Raw genomic sequence first — 9,031 nt, forward strand, 5'->3', positions numbered from 1 at the left:
AAAGCACTCCGGCTGACATTTCTAATTTCCTGGCCTAAGCCACAATTTCCAGAATTCCACATAGCATGAAAGTGTTGTATAAGTAAGGTTGCATTCATTAGGATTAGTTGAATAATAGAAATAACAATACAGATTTTTTTAAAAGGTGCTTCCACAAACTGAGATCTGAAGTGAAGAAGAAGGCATTCAACCCCATGTTCAGAACAGAGTGTGTGATGTGTCAGTCCTTGGAAGCTATAGGTCACAATGAATGCTCGCACAGGTAGTTCCATGGAAACGCTTTATTGAAAACCTTCTTGCCAAGACGAGCACAAAGCTGTTACTAATCAACTTCCGCCCGGACCCTAGTATATCCTACTACTCCCCCCCAGCCCCCTTCCACATTCACACTTGTCTGTCGATAGTCCTTTCCCAGGTTTGAAAACCAGATCATGGCCATAAATCAATCCTCCTAGCCAGATGGTTCTTATCATTTAGGTTATCTCCACCCCAATTGCTTTTGGCAGGATGGAAATAGTTCAGCTAGTGTGAATGCTGGGCGATCACATCCTGACATGACTCCTCCCTCCGCGAAGATGACCCTGTGGAGAGAGGTAAAGGGAAATAAAAGCAAAAAACAAGACAAAACAAACAATAAAAAATATGAGAATCAGTTAGGGCCCGGGTTTGTGGGGGAATCAACTGTGAAACAGTTTTACCAGTCTTGGGACCTTAACATGTTCAGCCGACACCCACTCGGGATGTAAGGCCTTTGAAATCCACTGGACCAAGTAGGACAATTTCCCACAAGACTTCTTGGAGTCTAGAATGTCTTTGATCTCAAAATGGGTATGCGCCCCCACCATGATGGGAGTAGGGTCTGAATCTGTCTTATTCCATTTGTGGGTGGTACACGCCGGCTTCAGCAGGCTAACAAGAAATACAGGGTGTACTTTGTGCCAATTATGAGGTAACTGTAGTCTTACCGCCACAGGGTTTATCACGGCTGAGATAGGAAACGGCCCAATGTATCATGGGCTCAGTTTCCATGATGGTTGGGTGGATTTCAGGTGTTTGGTTGACAGATACACTAATTTTCCCACCTTAAAGTCCAGGTGTGCTGCTTTCTTTTTATCCGCATGTTTTTTGTAATCCATCTTAGCCGAATGCAGTGCATTTTGAATCGAAGGCCAAGAGGCAGCAATCTTCTCCCTCCAGTCTCCTGGCTTTGCGTCGGCGGGTGGGTCCTTAAGTAATGCTGGAAATGGTGGGAAATCCCTACCCTCTACAACCTTAAACTGTGAGACTCCAGTGGAGGCGTGGTCCGAATTATCAATGCAGTATTCTGTAAAGGGAAGAAGCGAGGCCGATTAATTTTGTTGCTATGTGCTATAGCAACGGAGAAACTGATGAAGGGTCTTCTGGATCCATTCTGTGGCTCCGTCTGTCTCGGGATGGAAAGCTATGCTTAGGGCCCTTTCAGTTCTTAAAAGCCCCAGGAAGGATTTCCAAATGCTGGGTGATCACATCCTGATGTATGTACTTCATACAACATGAAACTATACATACATTTCTGCTAAGATACACAAAACCACCAAATTCATCCTCACTGAAGTTCTGATTTTTCCACTGCCAAGCTCATACCATTCCAGTTCCCTGGGAATCATTCATCCCACTTCAAGGATGTTTGTAGACATCTTTGCCAACATTTTCCAAGGGCTTGAGGAGGGATGAATCACTCTTTGTATACACATGCTTCTTTGATCAAGCACATCCACATATATCTGTACACAGAGTTCTATTCTTTCCTGGTTTTTGATCTGTGCACATACGGAATACTTTTTTTCTTTGTGGAACTGACAAAGGCATAGAAGTTTATCAGTTTCCTACTGCATATTGTGTTCTAGTCCAAGAAGTGTGCACTAACTAAATTTCTAGAAACAACAACACATGAGGGTATAAACTGTATCTAATATCTCTTCAAAATTCACAAGGAAATTGTTTGTTTGGGTCTCAGTCCCACTGCAAACTCATACAATCAGATATCAACCAAAGACAAGATGACAATATTGATAGCACTCAAAGAAGTGCAACAAAATTGGAGCTGGGAATTTTGCATATGTCCACCCCTTCAAAATGGTATGCAAAATGGTATGCAATGTAACAGGATGCCAGGACAGAAGTAGGGAAAGAAACCCACAATACGTAAGAGTCACACTTATTCCTTACGAATTAATAGAGTGAACAGAGCACATGGAAAGCTATCTAAAAAGCAAGATGAATACCACAATTATAAAACAATTGCTTAATGGTCACTATCTTGAAAATGCTAACTCTATATCACTAATCTATCCCTGTGTCTCAGTTCTACCTGAGAATGCTATCCCAAGGCCCATGCTAAAGTAAAATTTAACTGGTAGTCAATTTAGCTCTTGTTCTCAGAAGGTAGTGTGAGTGAGCACTGAGCAGTATATCTTAATGCTTTAACTTCAAGCCATAAAATGTCTTGAACTAGACCAAGAAACAAACAGCGGGTTTTAAAACAACATTACCTTCAAATGTCTCCATGGTCTTTCCCCTCTTATGTGTTTAGACCTTGTGACAACAAGTCAGTGGTCTCTACCGAAAGGGTTTGATACTGCTATGGAGCTTTGCTCCCTGCCTCCCCAATATTAATTCTTTCCCCAGCAAAGAACCTCAACATGGTAGACAGATGTCTTGATCCATATCAACTATCAGTTAAAACATTTTAAATTTCCACTGAGATAAGGGTGCAAGGGCTTTCATTTCCCCATGTAAGACAAATCCACCTTCTTACTCTGCACTGCAATAAGAATAGCTCACAATAGTATACTGCTGTTCTGAAAATGCAACTCCTCCAGATGCAATGGGGGCCTAAATACTTTAAAGACACCAGATCCTGTGTGATCTTGGAGGCTAAACAGGGTCAGACCTAGTTGGTACTTGAATAGGAGACTACTAAGAAATGTCAAATCCTGCAGGCTACATTTCAGAGAAAGGCTTCTGAATATTCCTTGCCATACAAAAATCCTTTGAAATTCATGTGGATTTTCAAAGTTACAAAATTACTTAAAAGTTATGTGCACTTGTGTACACACCAACATGCACCAAATATACTACAGCTCAGCAGTAATCAGGGAAACCACACCATTAGCTCTGCTAACCTAAAATAAGTAAATGTAGCACGTTTAATTGGTAAACCCTGGCACTTTTACAATGGTGTCCACATTTCAGGGAGAAAAAGATCTCACTCTTATCCTAGGATCACCTCTGCTTACAATATTCCACACAATTCCTGGCATATCAACTTCACCTCCTTTCTATCATGTGTTGGTGTTCTTCAGAAAGGAAGGAGGAACTACAATAAATGTACTGAATGTCTATGGAGCTTGGTTGATGTGAACGATTTGTGAAAATCTTATGTTAGATATCATTCAAGAATGACGTCCGTTTATAATTGATTGACTCCTTTGAGAGTCCGAATACATCAACAAGACGCAATAACCCTCCACTGATTTTCTTTCAACCAGTGAAGACTGTTATGCAGATATAAATACCATTCATTGCTCTTGATTGTTGTGAATCAATTGGTTATTGTGTGAAAACAGTACCATTTTTGAATAACCGGTGCTCACTGGTTACATGAAAGGGTTTATCTCTAGATTTGCACACACTTTCAAAGCAATGGCCCTAACCAAGAATACAAAAAAGAAAGATGTTTTGCCAGAAACATTTCACATGTGGCAATGGGTAGTTCTCCCTTGCCAAGAATGTCATTCTTTTTCTCTGGCAACTAATACATGCTACATATGCTGCCAATTCACAGTGACCATAAAGTATAGTTTTCCTGAACAAGTGAAGCACAAATATAAAAAGGCAAAATAACTGTATTCTGTTGGGTTCATAAACATAAGCATATGTTTGCAGGCCTTTGGTTAAGATTGCCCATCCCCATCATAATCATAACTATATTCCTCGACCTTTCTTGCATTGGTCACACTTCTGGTTACTTTAGCTCATGGCTCCTCTCATCCCAAATTGATCTCAAACAAATCTGTAGCACTTTATCTATGTTTTGAGTTTACAACCTATGATGTGCACTTTGCTAATCTACTATTACAACCTCACTGTTTTTAAATTGTATGTGTTTAATAAGTGTGTTTTTATTCTTTTTGGTTAATGTGCAAATATTACAATTGGTGCATGTTATTGTTAATTGATGTATTGTATATTGTTATTGTTTTATATTTGATATTTCTGTGAGCCGCCATGAGTCCCCTCCGGGGGAGATGGTAGCGGGGTACAAATAAACTACTTCTTCTTCTTCTTCCTCCTCTTCTTCTTCTTCTTCTTCTTCTTCTTCTTCTTCTTATTATTATTATTATTATTATTATTATTATTTCATATCTGGTTGTGCTTTTTTTAGTCATTATGCATTCAATTTATGGTGGTGAAAGCAGAATTCCACACTTCACAGGAATTTCAATCCTATTGTAAGTCCAAACTAGGACAAAACAGGGGGTAAATTGCATTAACCTATGTATTGCCTTACCGTTCAACAATTTAGTCTATGGTCTGCTTGTTGGAACTAACCAGCAAGTTCTTGCCATGCAGTTACCCAATTTTGGATGGTACATAGCTAGCTATCCATCAGTACCTTCAATGTGCCTGTTACTGATATTAGAGCAGGGGTCCCCAAATTAAGGCCCGGGGGCCCATCGAAGCCATTTATCCAGCCCCCACGGCACAAGGGCAGAAGGGGGTTGGGCTAAATGACCCAAGGGGTCACTTCTTCTCTTACAACCATTATTATTATTACATTATTATTATTATTATTATTATTATTATTATTATTATTATTATTATTATTATTAACATTGAGGCTGGATGGCCATATGTCAGGGATGCTTTGCTTGTGCTTTTGGTGCACAGAGGCAGATGGGGGTTGGACTAAATGTCCCAAGGGGTCTCTTCCAACCCTCTTTATTATTATTTTATTATGACACAGAAAACAAGATAGATATGCTGGATTTCATATCACAAAATCACAAGTCAAACACTTCCCAAGTGTCTAGGACTGTGTGGTGTATTTTCGGATGATGCGTGCAGATCCTAGTAGGGTGGCCTTTAGCAGTTGGCAGATCGTAATTTCGTCAATGTCTATTGTTTCCAAATGCCAGCTGAGATCTTTTGGCACGGCACCCAGTGTGCCGATCACCACTGGGACCACCTGCACTGGTTTCTGCCAGAGTCTTTGAAGTTCAATCTTCTTCTTCTTCTTCTTCTTCTTCTTCTTCTTCTTCCTATTAACATTGAGGTTGGGTGGTCATCCATCAGGGGTGCTTTGCTTGTGCTTTCGGTGCACAAAGGCAGAAGGGGATTCAACTCAATGGCCCACAGGGTCTCTTCCAACCCTCTTTTTATTGTTGTTGTTGTTGTTGTTGTTGTTGTTGTTGTTGTTGTTATTTATTGCTCAGTGGCCAACTATAGTCTGGCCCTCCAACGGTCCGAAGGATCGTGAACTGGCCCCCTGTTTAAAAAGTTTGGGGACCCCTGTATTAGAGAATCATCTCTATCAATTTATTTTTTGTATTTCTGCATCTTAGAGCAGAAATCCTCCGGATGTTGTTGGGCTACAACTTCTAGCATCCTTCACCACTGGCCATGCTAACTAAGATTGATGGAACTTGCTGCTCAGCAACATTTGGAGAGCTGTCTGAGTTGCATCTGTTTTAGAGGGATAATAATGATCTTTCAGGAATAATTTCCTCATCTATACCAAGAAGTCATCCCTTTATACTGATTGTGTGGTCTTTTGACATCATTTCAATATATTTTCAGATTGTAGCAATCTACCTATTGAAAGATAAGCTAGGAATGGGTTTGGTGTTGACCTTTTTTGGCCACTTGAGGTGCTCCTAATGGACCTGAGTAGATCAAAATTATTAGTGTGGCTACAAAATGGGTATGGTTTGGTTTTCTGGCATGTCTATGGGCTTTTTAAAAAAATCCAGAGCTGAAGACATCTTCTTCAAAATGCCATCCTATATCTTCAACACTGAAATGCTAGTGAAGAACATTGGGCAGAGGTTCACACTGTCATTCAGCAAAACAAGTAATTTATTTTCAGAATGGTGCAATGAGGAAGAATTGCAAGTGATGCTCCTTCCAATTGTTGTAGACTTGCTTTTTGGTATGAGACAACTGGACAATTATCCTGCAATGCCCCAATTGCCAGCAGAGCAAACCTCTATTGCTCACTGCCACAAGAAAACAAGAGATATGGCTTCCAGTATTTTAAAGGCCAATCTTGAGAGATTTGTTGTAGTAGAAAAACAAAGTGCTCACTATCTTAATCACCTATCTGCTCCATCGCTTTCTTCAGAGCATATATCTGGGAAAAATCCGGTTGATCTGCTTGAGAACCTCATTGATACAGAATAATTCACTTTGTTCCTTCAGCACCAAGTTGGTCCTTCTTTGAGAATCAACCATTGCTTTTTGACATAATGACAGTGACGATAAAGCTGACCTCATTGGCACAAATGACTGATCCTCTGGAGACCTGGTTCACTTACACTCAGATTTTTAGATAAATACACACCATAAATACTGAAGCAGAAAGTTTTCAGTCTTCACACTCGTGCCTTGTATTGTATGAAGAAAAAGCCAAGATGATTCTCCAGGTTGTGTCCACTCTGCTTCTCATCTCATTCTTTGGCCCAAAGGAAAGCAGATCGGTAAGAACAGTTTTATTATTTTTAGATTTGCTTTGAAAGTAGAACTGTTTTATCTTTCCAGAACATTTAACAAGAACCCATTCAGTGAACAGTGGAAGGAGGAATGCAAGTAAGAGAAAGTGCATCTATATTGTAGAATTAATGCAGTTTGACAGCACTTTAATTGCCATGCCTCAATGCTATGGAATCCTGGGAGTTGTAGTTTGATGAGGCACTAGCACTTTTTTGGAAAGAGAAAGCTAAAGACCTTATAAAATGACAGTGCCCGTGATTCAATGCCATTGAATTGTGGCAGTTAAAGTGGTGTCAAACTAAACTACTTCTACTATGTAGATACACTCCAAATTGAAATAGGATTCAAGATATGAACTAATCCCTGTCTGTCTCTCTTTTCTCTTAAATGCAGGCTCCTACTGTTGGTTTGCATGACTGGGAACAATGGGTAAGAACTGCAATTTTTCCATGCACTGGAAGAGTAGAGCCCATTCCATACTATTTTAGAATGGTCTGAAAATGCTTGACCTTCTATTCTTTCGTAGATTAATGGTGATGGTGCTGGACTTGCCGAAGAAAGAGTGAGTATGGTATTTCATATTAGATTTATGTGTAAATGTGTAATTCATATTAGATGTATGCGTAAATGTAGTTCCTCCCCATGGAGTACCAATTGGGAAACCCACAAGGGGACACAAAGTAGCAGTCCCTTGCTAAGATTTGTAATTTTCAATAGGACATTGTTGCAGTTCATGTCAAGAAAAGGAAAAGTGTATAACTTTATTCTTAGCTATTTTGTTTCTTAATTCGGTACTGTTCCATTATTCGGACAGATGCCAAAATGGGGCGCCAGACAGAGAAGGGCAATCCATTTTAGGGGGCGGGGGGCAGGTTGAAGGAGGAAAACAATTTCTCCGTTTTCACTGGTTACTCCCCCTCCCCACTTCGTACTTCATCAATGAGGGTTTCTACGACAGCGACATGGGTGGGGAGAATAACAGGAAAACAAGGGGAATTTTTTTTACTCCTTCAAACATTCATCCACCCCAGAAAATGGACTATCCTTTCTCTGGCCTTCTTTTGGCCTCCGCCCGGATAATGGAACAATATCCTTAATTCAATATGGTAACCCCGCCCCCAAAAAACATGAAAGAGTAATGTTTTGCTTTTCTATGTAGGGTTCTGGCACTGGGTGTAGGACTATTAATGTGAGTATCTACACTGCTTTTTGTTTCATTTCTGTTGCTAGATTGCCTCTTTTCATTTTTAATAGTAGATAGATGAGACTTAAGTGACAGGTGACCCATTTTGCAAGTCCAAAATTGATTCCTTCTGTGCATCGCCATTTGACTATTTCTCCTTTTCTCTCCAAATCCTGTTTCTTTTTGTTTAGGATAGCTAAGGGTGCATCTACACCGTAGAATTAATGTAGTTTGACACCCATTTTAAGTACCATCAGTCAATGCTATGGAACCATGGGAGCTGTAGTTGACAAAGTGTCAAATAATGCTGGTGCCTCACCAAATCTAAGTTCCCATGATTTCAAACCATTGAGTCATGGCAGTTAAAGTGGCATCAAACTCTATTAACTCCACAGTGTAGATGCACATTAAGATATCCCATACAGCATATCCTATAATGGCAATTTACAGAATAGGTGAGTAAATCTTTGCTTCTGAAATCCACATGTATGGGTCCTTTGGAGGCTTCATCTCAAGAAGGGAGGTGGACCAGCACTGTGCATAGTTTGAACAGCTGATTCTCAATCATGCTCCAATTCTTAAATAGAGATATACATTCAAAATGTTGGTTGGCATACAGGAGGTGGCAGTAGTAGGAATAAAATAGCCATAAGGTGAATGCCTGGGGCAAAGACAAAGAGTGGAGTCACCAGGACAGAAAACCACCCTTCACCTTCCAAGCTTTCTTTCACAATGAAATTGATTTCCTCTATTTTCTTCTCACTACTATTGCAAGAAGACATTTCAATAGTGTATCCTTCTCACCCTATATTCCAGCCTGAGACTCCTTGTAGAATCATAGAATCCTAGAGTTGGAAGTGACCTCATGGGCCATCCAGTCCAAATTCCTGCCAAGAAGCAGGACAATCACATTCAAAGCACCCCTGACATATGGCCATCCAGCATCTGTTTAAAAGCCTCCCATGGTTCCTTCAAAGAAGGAGCCTCCACCACACTCTGAGGCAGAGAGTTCCACTGCTGAACAGCTCTCACAGTGAGGAAGTTCTTCCTAATGTTCAGGTGGAATCTCCTTTCCTGTAGTTTGAAGCTATGTCC

General features: G+C 40.3%; 1 long non-coding RNA gene across 1 annotated transcript; it reads left to right on the forward strand.

The window, feature by feature from the left end:
* The first annotated feature begins 312 nt into the window (after positions 1-312).
* On the forward strand, positions 313-7,949 carry LOC134293738 (uncharacterized). The gene is made up of 4 exons (XR_010000702.1): positions 313-593; positions 7,147-7,182; positions 7,280-7,315; positions 7,913-7,949. It is a non-coding gene; the product is annotated as an uncharacterized LOC134293738 (long non-coding RNA).
* Positions 7,950-9,031: the final 1,082 nt, after the last annotated feature.

This window comes from Anolis carolinensis, unplaced genomic scaffold (assembly GCF_035594765.1).
Source record: "Anolis carolinensis isolate JA03-04 unplaced genomic scaffold, rAnoCar3.1.pri scaffold_10, whole genome shotgun sequence".
NCBI lineage: Eukaryota > Metazoa > Chordata > Lepidosauria > Squamata > Dactyloidae > Anolis > Anolis carolinensis.